Source organism: Erpetoichthys calabaricus, chromosome 2, assembly GCF_900747795.2.
Source record: "Erpetoichthys calabaricus chromosome 2, fErpCal1.3, whole genome shotgun sequence".
NCBI classification, from domain to species: Eukaryota; Metazoa; Chordata; class Cladistia; order Polypteriformes; family Polypteridae; genus Erpetoichthys; species Erpetoichthys calabaricus.
Genome location: NC_041395.2, coordinates 88789238 through 88803262, shown reverse-complemented (window position 1 = coordinate 88803262; position 14025 = coordinate 88789238).

Sequence of the window (14025 nt, the reverse complement as noted above, 5' to 3'; positions counted from 1 at the left end):
GAAAAAGAAACACATCAATTTCCTGGACATATCCATTGAAAGGGGGTAACAACGCCACCCTGATTACAGGTGTTTATCATCAGAAATGTTATACAGACAAAATATTATACTTTGCTAGCAATCACCCATCATCGCATAAACTGAGGCATGTTAAGACTCTGTTCAGAAGAGTTCACATTGTAATATCAAGGAGACTAAAAAGATTGAAAGGCGTTATCTTTTCCAATTTTTCACATCAAACGGCTACCCAAAAACATTCATCAGACAATGCTTACATAGGAGACGCCTGAGACCCCAGCAAACAATCAACTCCAACCTGACCCCCCATCCTACCTGGCACACACTTTCTTATCATCACAGGGTATCAGAAGGTACAGCATGTGTATCCTGTCCAGATCAGGCATCAAAATAGTGCACAAGCCTAAAAACACACTGCTCACAGACCTTTATATTGCTAAAAGCCAGAAATCAGCAACGGAGACAGAGAACGCGGTTCACAGCATACCATGCGATTCATGTCTAGCTGTATACGTGGAACAAACATCAAAAATACTCGCCACACGTATACTGTACAGGAACATCGCAATGCAGTCAGAAGAAAGGACCCACGATCTCTGATTAACACACATACAAGTTTGACTAGACCCACATTTAAATGAGACTCCGTTTAAGTAAACTTCAAGGTTAATACTAAAAGTGCCAGAGAGCTGGCTGAATTGTGTCTATCTAATGAAAACACCATTAACAGACATTTGGACATGAACCCAGCATATGCAGACTTGAACAGAAGAACACATATATAATAAATAAGACTTTATTCATAACACCCTCCAAACCCCTCCCCATAGATAAGCACATCCACCTACCCTTTCCTCCTTATTTGCTATATATTGCCTAGGTATTGAAAGTTTAGGAATAAAAACTGCTTTAAGAAATGTGATTCATTTTCTCCTTTTGTGGATTTCCAGCCACAAATATGCAAACCATATCACAAACTTTGGTCTATATATATATATATATATATATATATATATATATATATATATATATATATATATATATATATATATATATCTATCTATATATATATATATATATTGTCACACACGCGTGTTTTGGAGACAACTAAAGGGCTTGAGTACATGTGATTCCACGCTGGACCAGAGGTTTGCAAGGTGCACTAATTCTCCCTCTCGATCTTTTGTAGACCATTCTAGGGAAATCTCGCCCGGCTCTGGGGCAGCCAATGACGTCACTTCCGGTTCTGGTCCTGATGACATCACTTCCTCCACTGGCCTTTAAAGCTGCCATCTTGTGTATAGAGAATCAGTTCTGTTTTGGACTCTGTTGTGTGAACATGTCTGTTATAAGAAATCAGTTTTGCAGCCGGGAACAATTATACGGGTGGCTGCCCCAAACCTTCTCAGAGTCTTATGGTCGTTTTTGTGACAATATATATATATATACTAGGCGTCTTTACCCCCTGCTCGCTTCGGTCACACTTTGCACGAGCCAATTTGCGTCTCTGCTGCTCGCATATGTGGATTTCACTATCACCATACAACAAAACTTTTAATTCTCGTGGCTAGGCCTCTTCATTGGGAAGAAACACCACTTTTCCCTGATGGCAACACAAATAAGATGATATACAAGTCTCCAACTTAAATTTTAAAGCCAAACAATATCTACATACTTCTGTCATATCACCTATGTCCATATACTCAATCTCTTTTTGTTTTTACCTTTTCGTCAATATCGCATTGAATTTTGATTCCGTGTTTGGAATTACATTGTGACAATGCAACGTATAACTGCCCGTGAGTGAATATCGTTTCTTTCTCTCTACAAGAAATGTGTCTGACAATAGCATTCACACAAATGATAAATGATTGAAGCATGTGCATAGTTATGTGGGCAGGACTTTTTCAAATCTCTTTGCATAAGCTCTTGTCTCGTGGTGCTTGAAATTTTCTCTCGTGGGATTTCACTTTCACCAAACAACAAATCTTTTAATTCTCATGGATATTCCTCTTCATTGGGAAGAAACACTACTTTTTTTTCCCTGATGGCAACACAAATTAGACGATCTACAAGTCTCCGACTTAATGTTTAAATCCGAATAATATATTCGATCTCTTTTAGCTGTTCCGTTATTTCACAGAGTAATAATTTCCGTTTGTTTGCGCTAATGCGATCTTTACTATCCATTTTTTGAGACATTCGAATTTTCATACTTCTATTATCTCTAACCTGCTCTGCATGTGTACCGTGCCAACGTTTTCGGACTCTTTACGACGTTCTGCTTTGTCATCTACTTTGTCTTTTATTTCTGATCCTGGGGATGGTTAAATCTCTTGGCACAAAGACTCGTCTCGCGGGACATGTAAGTGTCTCTTCGAGAAAATCACGTCTCGTCTCCTTCCAAGATTTTTTTTAATAATATATTGTGAAGAGGGGGGCTAAACGCACCCCTAGAAGACGCGGTCGCTCGTCTGAAACCCTCTCTTAAACAGTGATACAATGGGAAACAAATACAGTTTTTTACCTCCTCTTTGCTTGATTAGCTGCTGGCTTGCTGCTGCTGCTGTGCCGCATGATCTGCATCTCGCGTGATGCTTCAAACATTTAAAAACCTATACAGCACCTGTCCTTTTGTCTTATTGCCTTGTCTCTCTTATCCCCCAGACATCCTCTGCTTTATTCTTTATGCTTAATTATGCTGTTTACGAATAAATTTTATGTTTCTTGAAAACCCTGAATGAATCTGTGCAACTGTGTGACCCAAGCCTAAGCCTAACAATATATATATATATATATATATATATATATATATTATATATATATATATATATATATATATATATATATACACACAAACAGACTGCCACTTGTCATCCAGTAAGTGAATAACCCAACCCAGAAAAAATGTTGGAACACCAACTAGTTCATCCCATTTAATTCTTTGAAGACTTAAAGCATAAAAAGTTCTTTTTGGCATGAAAAACAAAAGACTTTGAACAGGAAAAAAACTGAACATAGCCCTTGGACTCCTGTTAATCGTCTCTCTTTTGAGCTGGTCTGTTTGCATTGGAACTCTGGCCTGTTGTGCATTTAGACCACGAGTAGATGCCTCCTTCTAGACACACTTGGGCTTTACAGTATAGTGTTTGGACCAGAAGGGGTGGAATCAGTTGGCCTCCTCTGCACTGTAGAGGTAAAGGGAGACAACACAGTTAGCGACAGCACCCCCGCTCATTCTGGTTAGTGTTACATACTTCATGATGAGCCCAGAAGGTGATACTCTGATGTGTTCATGTAACACACCCTAAATTTATAGTCTGCTTATAAACAGAGTAGGTGGTAGACCTGGAGTTGTTAAGTGTGTGTGCTAAAAATAAATAATAAAAATCCAGACCAGTTCAGAACAAAAATGCCCTCAAAAAATATACCTAGAGTAAAAGTCTCAATGCATTATGAAATGATGTAGAGCAATTGTACTTACTGAGCTAAATAGCATTTAAGAACAATTAGTCTCTTCTCGAGAGACCTTTCAAGGACACAGCTCATAATATAAAGCAGAATTGTTGCCAAGAGAGAATATTGCTTGAAAATAATTTTTAAAAACTCAATTAGAAAAATGGGAAAGTAGCATTGAAGATTCATTGCACTATGATAAAGAATTCATTCAAATTGCCTGAAGAAGGGGTCTGAGTTGCCTCGAATGCTTGCATATTGTAATCTTTCTAGTTAGCCAATAAAAGGTGTCATTTTGCTTGAATTCTTACTAAAAAGATCAATAAAATTGATTTAACTTAACACGAAAGATATGGTAGTATTTAGATTCACCCATGAACTTGTATGTTGGCGGTGGTATGGGGCGGGGGGGGGGGGGGGGGGGGGGTGCTTATATTAGATTATTACTGTCTATATAAGCACATCATTTTATAATTCTTAGGAAAGTTTTTTAAAAGGTCAGGAATAGGACACCCACCAATATCTTACATCTTATATCTTATGTTAACACTGTTCACATACTACAAGTCTGAAAATAAAGGAAAGTAGCAGTGTGCAGTACATAGCTACTCAGCTCTTATAGGAGCACCATAGAGAATGCACTTATCACATCAAACCAACAATGACAACAAAAATAAAGAAGGAAAGTACTTACACAACACACACATACCACTAACCACTCAAAAACTCAAAAATTTCATATAAAGTCTGCCAACAATGCTAGTAACAGTCCTCTGGACAGCTGCAGTGTAATTTACAAATGCAAAATTTCAAAATATTCTTTCTTAGCTGGATTTATCATTTTCTGTCACTTGAGCCGATCTTGCCACATTTTATCTCTGAAAAATTAATTTTATTGTTTCCTTTCATGGGGGTTGTCGCTGCCTTGATGATATCATGTTGTGTTTTCCAGCCAAGCTGTTACTTTAAAATGAGATCTTCAGCAGAAGCATAGAAATACAGACAGAGACTTATTTGGGACAAATTTCACACAAATGTTGGAAAATTTTTCTCCACACAGAGAACTATAGACACAAAGAATTTAACAGGTATGCTCTTAATAATACATTTGCCAAAGTGGTTCTTCAGAGTGATGCCACAGAGGAAACACTTTTGGTTCCCTAAAGAACCATCCACATGAAGGTTCCATAAAGACCCTCAGTTTATTTAGATCCATTCCAGGTTCCCTATTTAACGATGAATAGATTATAAGAGATTTATGAAACACCAGTGGGTTCCTTTTTTTACAAGTACTCTTGCAGAAAACAATAACACAGGTTAAGTTCAGGTCTTCTTGATCTGTTAGAATCCTACTAGATGGCATTAAAGATTTTTGTTTTGACTGCATATTAGGAACCTTCTAAAAAAACGAATTTCTTATGTAAATAGCCCTTCCTAGAATTAAATGGCTCTACGAGGAGTCACACAACCCATTAAAGTGCCATTTTAGATCCATTATTTTTAAGAATGTAGTGTGGATGACAATTGTGCAAAAATAAACAAATGACTGTCTCACAATACAAGTGAATAATGATGATTTTCTTGGCTCAGAAAAAAGTAAAACTAATTCCCCTATTGAAAAAAAGAAAAGAATATTCAGCTTTGTATAGTGTAGAGATGACAGACGCACCCCAGAGTTCTCTGTCTATCAGGTCATTAGGTGATGAATGCTGGGAAAGGGGACCTTTTCATATTGTTAGTCAGATGGAAGTGATAACCCAGCCACAGGGGATGCACAAACCAGTGTGTTTCTTTGTGCCAGTCCAAAGCCCGGAAAAATGGGGAGGGTTACGTCAGGAAGGGCATCAGTGTAAAATTTTGGCAAATCAATATGCAGACAACAATACAAATTTCCATACCGGATCGGTCGAGCCCTGGGTTAACAACGACCGCCACCAGTACTGTTAGCCAACAGGGTGCTGGCGGAAATTGGGCTACTTTTGGCCGAAGAAGAAGAAGGAGAAGAAGAGGGGGAGACTTGTCCGGAGGCAGGAGGAGAGGAGGAAAGTAAAAAGAGTGAAACTCTGTTGGCAGTATGACTGGTAAGGGGAGAGAGTTAGCAGATATGATGGAGAGAAGGAAGGTTGATATATTGTGCGTGCAAGAGACTAAAGGGAAGGGGAGTAAGGCCAGGTGGATCGGAGGTGGATTCAAATTGTTGTATCATGGTGTGGATGGGATGAGAAATGAGGTAGGGGTTATTCTGAAGGAACAGTATGTTAAGTGTTTTGGAGGCGAAAACAGTGTCAGACAGAGTAATGATTATGAAGCTGGAAATTGGAGGTGTAATGATGAATGTTGTTAGTACATATACCCCACAAGTTGGTTGTGCGATGGAGGAGAAAGAAGATTTTTGGAGTAAGTTGGATGAAGTGATGAACAGTGTACCCAAGGGACAGAAAGTGGTGATTGGAGAGGATTTCAATGGACATGTTGGTGAAGGGAACAGTGGAGATGAGGAGGTGATGGGTAGGTATGGTGTGAAGGAGAGGAATGAAGAAGGTCAGATGATAGTGGATTTTGCCAAAAGGATGGACATGGCTGTGGTGAATACATATTTTAAGAAGAGGGAGGAACATAGGGTTACATACAAGAGTGGAGGAAGATGCACACAGGGAGATTACATCCTATGCAGAAGAATCAATCTGAAGGAGATTGAAGACTGCAAAGTGGTAGCAGAGGAAAGTGTAGTTAAGCATTATAAGATGGTGGTCTGTAGGATGACATTGGAGATCAAGAAGAGGAAGAGAGTGAGCACAGAGCCAAGGATCAAAAGGTGGAATTTGAAAAAGGAAGACTCCAAGGTTGAGTTTAGGGAGAAGGTGAGACAGGCACTGGGTGATAGTGAAAAGTTACCAGACAGTTGGGAAACTACAGCAGAAGTAGTAAGGGTGACAGCAAGAAGAATACTTGGCGTGACGTCTGGACAGAGGAAGGAGGAAAAGGAAACCTGGTGGTGGAATGGAGAAGTACAGGGGAGTATACAGAGGAAGAGGATGGAAAAGAAGAAGTGGGATAGTCAGAAAGATGCAGAAAGTAGACAAGAGTACAAGGAGATAAGCCGCAAGGTGAAGAGAGAGTTGGGGAAGGCTAAAGAAAAGGCATATGATGAGTTGTATGAAAGGTTGAACACTAAGGAGGGAGAAAAGGACCTGTACCGATTGGCTAGACAGAGGGACCAAGCTGGGAAAGATGTGCAGCAGGTTAGGATGATAAAGGATAAAGATGGAAACATGCTCACAAGTGAGGAGCGTGTGTTGAGCAGAAGGAAAGAGTACTTTGAGAGGCTGATGAATGAAGAGAACGAGAGAGAGAAGAGGTTTGATGATGTGGAGAATAGTGAATCGGGAAGTGCAACGGATTAGCAAGGAGGAAGTAAGGACAGCTATGAAGAGGATGAGAAATGGAAAGGCCATTGGTCCAGATGACATACCCGTGGAAGCATGGAGGTGTTTAGGAGAGATGGCAGTGGAGTTTTTAACCGGATTGTTTAATGAAATCTTGGAAAGTGAGAGGATGCCTGAGGAGTGGAGAAGAAGTGTAGTGGTGCCGATATTTAAGAATAAGGGGGATGTGCAGGACTGTAATAACTACAGGGGGATAAAGTTGATGAGCCACAGCATGAAGTTATGGGAAAGAGTAGTGGAAGCTAGGTTAAGAAGTGAGGTGATGATTAGTGAGCAGCAGTATGGTTTCATGCCAAGAAAGAGCACCACAGATGCAATGTTTGCTCTGAGGGTGTTGATGGAGATGTATAGAGAAAGCCAGAAGGAGTTGCATTGCGTCTTTGCGAACCTGGAGAAAGCATATGACAGGGTGCCTCGAGAGGAGCTGTGGTATTGTATGAAGAAGTCAGGAGTGGCAGAGAAGTACGTAAGAGTTGTACAGGATATGTACAAGGGAGGTGTGACCATGGTGAGGTCTGCAGTAGGAGTGACGGATGCATTCAAGGTGGAGGTGGAATTACATCAGGGATCGGATCTAAGCCCTTTCTTATTTGCAATGGTGATGGACAGGCTGACAGACGAGATTAGACAGGAGTCCCTGTGGACTATGATGTTTAGTAATGACATTGTGATCTGTAGTGATAGTAGAGAGCAGGTTGAGGAGACCCTGGAGAGGTGGAGATATGCTCTGGAAAGGAGAGGAAATAAGGTCAGTAGGAACAAGACAGAATACACGTGTTGTAAATGAGAGAGAAGTCAGTGGAATGGTGAGGATAACCATTGGTGAGTAGAGTTGGCAAATGTGGATGAGTTTAAATACTTGGGATCAACAGTACAGAGTAATGGGCATTGTGGAAAAGAGGTGAAAAAGAGAGTGCAGGCAGGGTGGAATGGGTGGAGAAGAGTGTCAGGAGTAATTTGTGACAGACGGGTATCAGCAAGAGTGAAAGGGAAGGTCTACAGGACGATAGTGAGACCAGCTATGTTATGGGTTGGAGACGGTGGTACTGACCAGAAAGCAGGAGACAGAGCTGGAGGTAGCAGAGTTAAAGATGCTAAGATTTGTACTGGGGATGATGAGGATGGATAGGATTAGAAATGAGTATATTAGAGGGTCGTTGGACGGCTGGGAGACAAAGTCAGAGAGGCGAGAATGCGTTACTTTGGACATGTGCAGAGAAGAGATGCTGAGTATATTGGGAGAAGAATGCTAAGGATAGAGCTGCCAGGGAAGAGGAAAAGAGGAAGGCCTAAGAGAAGGTTTATGGATGTGGTAAGAGAGGACATGCAGGTGATGGGTGTAATAGAACAAGATGCAGAGGACAGAAAGATATGGAAGAAGATGATCCACTGTGGCAACCCCTAACGGGAGCAGCCGAAAAAAGAAGAAGTCAGGTGGAAGTGATAGACAATAGAGAGGTAGGTAGATTCAGAGTGAGGTCACTGTTTTTCTTCTACGTCAGTGACTTGTGATCTGTGAAGCAAACAGATGGACATCACACTTCCCTGGTCTTGTCTTCCTTAGTTCTCTTTAATTTAGTCTGCACAGACTCAGCCAAATGGTTACACTCCTGACACCCAACTCAAGAAAGTTTACCCAATTGGTTGACTTTTGTCTGTCTTTTGCTTCCAGTTTGCATTTTTTCCTCTGCCTCCCATGAAATAATTAAAATAATGCCATTAGCTAGCTATTACGTTTGTTCAAAAAAGACATTCCAGCTAGCCCTGCTCCCAGTCTGCAAGGATTACCACAGGAAATCTAACAGGACAAGCAGTTGTTTGACCGAGACTAGAACATTTTCAAGAATTTCTGCCTCTTGCAATCATTGTAAAAAATTCCCAAACACAAATTACAAGTATTTGAACAAGAGTGGGGGAGAAAAGAGGACAATGCAGGAGGGACTAAGGTGACTTGCAGGGGGGAGTTTACTTTTCTCCCTAATGTCTAAATATTGACCAGTCAGCTTACCAAACCTTTTCTATACATTCATATGCCAGTCTCTTTTGTGTTTCATAACTGCAAATTGTACTCTGAACAAAGTCTCTAATGACTGTTGTCTTTCTTCACTTCCAAAGTCTTCATTTACCCTCAAACATTAATGCTGAAGAGAAGGATATTCACATTGACTGAGGGCATATATAATTGGGGTGCAGGCGCATGATGAAAGAGTGCATAGACACAATCCATTATTCCTCTGTACCATGGCACACTCTGTATTATATCTAAGGTCACACAAAAAGCTTGATGGATGACATTCCCATTTTCAGTGATTGCTGATGATGGAGAAAAACAGAATACTGAACTGCCTACTTTCCCAATAATTATCCTGCCCTGGAGAATTAGAGGTAACAAAGAGAGGCCTGGTACTCATACAGAAAGATAAAGGAACAGATAAATAAGCAAATGGGTAAATGGAACCAAAGTAACAAATATACAAAACTGTACTAACGTCTGCAGAAAATTATCAAATATGAAGAGTTTTGAGTGTGTCGCTTGTTTTGACTACAGGTGAATTCAATTTTAATGTATTTAATAAAAAATTTATGTGAAAAAGAAAACAAATAGTATAATTAAGGAAAGCTAAGAGCAAATGACTAACATTTAACCAGAAGAAATGAAAAGCTCTGGAACATTTGAATGAATATACTAAACAAGCCAAGAAATCAGGAGCTGGAAAAGTCTTCATAGTGTAAATTCTTCAAAGGGATCCCGTAAAGCTTGTTGAAAATTTAAAGGTCTTAACTGACAGTTATGATTTACAAAATTATAAAGAGGTACTAAAAGAAGGTGCAGGTTTGCTGAATAAAAGTATAGATGATTTCATCAGTTGTGAAGGAGCATCTCTTCAATACCAGGATTTGCTCTATGTGTAGAAAATGTTAATTGATTACATATCAAGCATTTATCTAACATTGGATAGTAGGTGATGTTCACTGAACAAAGAATGTGACGTGGGCCCTGTCTCTGGAACGTCACGGCTTTGCTTTGTTATCTCCAGCAACATGCAGCCACACCTTCAACATTAATGCTGCTCCTTGTGCACTTAACTCAGCGAAACTAACAGAAAAAACCTGGATCCTGGCCCTAATTTTCCAAACAATTATACTTTCAAATATAGTGTAATTTCAAATTCCTGAGCAGTGATCTGTGCCCAACAAACTGTCTTTTAAATGGCGTAGATTGTGCAGTGTGATTGGTTAGCTGAATTGAAGTGAAGAATTCTTTGTTAAAATGCAGTGTGGTGGTGGGTTACTGCACTTTACAATCCAGATCAAACAGAGCCAGGACATAACATAGCAATATTTAGCAAGAAATGTATGAAAATGTAATTCATCAAATGTCAGTCAGTCATTCTCCAACCCGCTATATCCTAACACAGGGTCACGGGGGTCTGCTGTTGTCAATCCCAGACATCACAGGGCGCAAGGCAGGAACCAATCTCGGGTAGGGTGCCTGCCCACCGCAGTCAACAAATGTCTTTACACTTAATTTTTACTTTAACCCTGTTTGTCCTGGATATTGTGGCAATAAGCCGTGTCGAACAAACCAATCCAACTTATCCTTTGCAACTTTTTCCCAGCCAGAAAAGAAATAGAATCCCTCAAGTATGTCCTCGGTCTGCATCTCATGGGGCATGCCAATTACATTGCCATACCACCCCAATTTGCACTTTTGAATCTAGAGAAACAGCAGAGGTTCTCCTGTTTTACTGTGACCTGAGCCCTGTAACCCTGTATAGGAGCCAAAAACTGTGTCTGCTTGCACTCATGATCTTGTTGTTTATGTCACCTCCCAAGAACTTTGTTATAGATGAGGATGGAGGTATTGACTAAACAGTAAACAGAGAAGTTCATCTGGGGACTTAGCTCCAGTTTAATTGTACTCACTTTATCCAATTCAGGGATACAGGGAGTTTATTGCAGTGTAATTGAATGAAAAGAAGACAGGACACACTTATTCACACCATGCTGAGCCACCAATTAACCAAACATGCATAACTTTAGCATGTGGGAAGAAGACTGGAGAAACACCCACTGACAGTGACTTGGTGCAGGACTAAAATCCAGCATTTTGGACCCATGAGTCAGTAGCAGCAGCAGAGCTACCACTGTGCCACCATGCTGCATAATTTGAAACACTCCTTTCATTAATGCTATCATTTAATCCTGTGTCCAATTTAAGTTTTATATCACTTCCTTCTTAATCTGTGGTACTTGAATTTAAAAGTGGAATTTCTAAGTCTTGTTAAGTCAACCTAGAGTGTGGTGGTGACGACATGTGGTGGTTATCTCAGTGGTAATGTTTATGCAAGTGGAAAGAATAATTACAACCAAAGACCTTGAAGCTTGTGGAAAATGTTCATTCCCTACTGCTTAGCTCATTTTAAAATTCCCGACAAAGCTGTCATCAGTCTGTCAGCACATCTTTGGCCCCTGTGTAATCAATACTAGTGACTTGATAGCCTGGAGACATTAGATGAATGGGTGTAGTTTTTCCATTTTTGTCTTTTTTTGCTGAGTTTAGCATTTCTTCTTTTTACCATACCCTGGAATTCAGTGTTATTGGCGTGTCTTTCTTCCTAGCCAAATTCTTAAATGGTATCTGTCTAAAACAGCATGACAGCTGTTTAGAGGGGTAATGACCAATGGACTGGATGAACATGTGAGAATTGCTTACTATGCAGTGTCCTGGACAAGAGCCAGACATTTCCTATACATTTCTACTTACCTCATCTTCAAACCTGCAAACTGATTTAGCAGTCTGTTTCAACCAATTTGATAATCATCTTGGGAAATGAAATTTATTAAAGTAAAAAACAACCGTATTTACTAGTAGTGCATTTAAGTTAATACATTAGTGCATAGTAGGTTAATACACGAAAGCTTGAGTAGAAAAGCTTTTTGAAAATCGCCACAACAAAACACACAATCATGTGAGAAGAAACCAAGGAATGCTGTGCCTTACTGCAGTGCTGTACACACAGAGATGCAAAAACAGGGATGGAACTTAACACCTCAATGACTCCATTTTATCATTAGGTACCACACAAAATACAAAACACAAAAATATAAAAAAACAAACATTTGCAACACATTTACCAACATGCTGTTTGTATAATCTAGTAGTATACTAGATATTTTTTTTTTTTTACAAATAAATTGGTTTGAAGCAAGAAAGCACCCATTATGAGATAGATTAGAAATTCTTACTTGTTAAGCTTTTGTGCAGCTTCCCCAGTTTCTTCCTGCTTCTCAAGCAACAAGTTAGGTTTACTGGTGATGCTAAACTGGTCTACTGTGGGTGTGTGTGAGGTTGTAAATGAGAGTGCTTTGTAGTGGACTGTCACAATCTAGATATTCTTAAGGTTCCTTTTGTTTTGTTCCTTTTTAAATTGTTTGATCAGTTATGTTTATTATTCCATGTTTTTTTTTTTCATATTTTGGGGACACATCGACATCAGACAGGCTATAGTTGTTGTTTGGTTTTCTGGCCCACACCCTGTTTCCATTGCCATTGCTGTGTTATCTAAGGACAGGGCTGTGTTTGCCATCTTGTCTGCACTTTCAATATAAAAGACAACTCACAAAAAATCTGATCCAAATAAAAAGCTTAATGTTTGGCCTTCAGGAAACATCTCCTCCACTTGCCTATCTTGCCTTGGTTTTGTATTTTAGATGCCATTACAATTGTCCATCTTTCCACTATAATTTTGCCTTGTGTTTCATTTGTGCCTCTGTCCTTAAAAACATCTTGAAGAATCAAGTGCAAATATGAGGTAAAACAAAAAAAAATATGTTTACTGCTACTTGTTTGGCACATGGACGTAGACTTTGGCCCAGGAACTTACTTTTGGTAGGTTAGTGTTTGGCAACCACTCATTTCGTGTGTTCAGGAAAGGCCAGGATATGGAGAACATGTTTGTTATTGTTTAGAGGAAGGTGAGGAGTAATTGGGGGTATGTGGACCAGCTATCCCACTCCATCGTAGGCGGGAACACCTTATGGGGTATTAGGTTTTTTAACAGTTTTCTTTTTTCATACTATTTGCTTTCTTCTCTGTTGTCCTTCCTTTATGATAGCACGTCTCTTGTGTTTTTGATTTACATTTGATCTTCTTTGGCATTTGTGGGGCTCAAGACCAGCTGTTGATCACCTTTACACCCTATAGTACATATGAAGATTCACAACTAATTCTTGAGCGGCACAAGGCTTCATAATTCTTTAGGTAAAGTGAAGCACAAAGCATCCTAGTTGTTGTAAATGAAACCTGACTTATTCAATAAAACATCAAAACATCTTAAATGAAGATATAGAAGATACATATGAAATACATCAAGAAGGCCAGACTGTTGTGTTTCTAAAATTTCTTTTTATTATTCAGGGTCAAATTATTTATTTTTTCACCCAGTGATTATTCCTTTTGCACTATAACCTGAGCCTCTTGGCCCAGTTTACAGACTATAGAAGAAGTATGACCTAGTGGATTGTTCTTTATCACCACGTAAGAGTGTTCAATATGGAAGCATATTATGGAGCAGTGGCAATTCCACCACCTTCAATAACAGTTTTAGTAGTTACCCATTGTGGACAAATGCAGTTGTCCAGCATGAATAGTCTTCAAAGAGATCAAGGTATTTAAAAAAAATTGTTATAAAAAATACAGTAGTACAAGGGGAAGATACATTGTATAAAATTAATAAAACCCTCATGCCTCTCTGGCCCTACCAATATGGGGAATGAACATGAACACCAGCATGCATGGGTTTTTGACTGGCCTGCCTCAAATTATATGGCGGCGCCCGTGCGGGCTGTGGCTTACAGTGCTCCCAAGTCTGCGGTGTGTAGTGTTAATCTTTATTCGTCTTTGTCAACTAGTATAGGAAAAGAAGTAGATTTAAGTGATAGTAGTACGCAGATATACATTTACGAAGGGCAAATCCTGCTCGATTTCCGAAGAAACTGTGCCGAAATATCTAGTGAGGTGATAGAGATGCTCCACAGCCTTTGCTTACTTCGGTAGCAAGAAGCTGAGCTGGCGAAAACTCCAGCGCAGCGATCGGAAGCA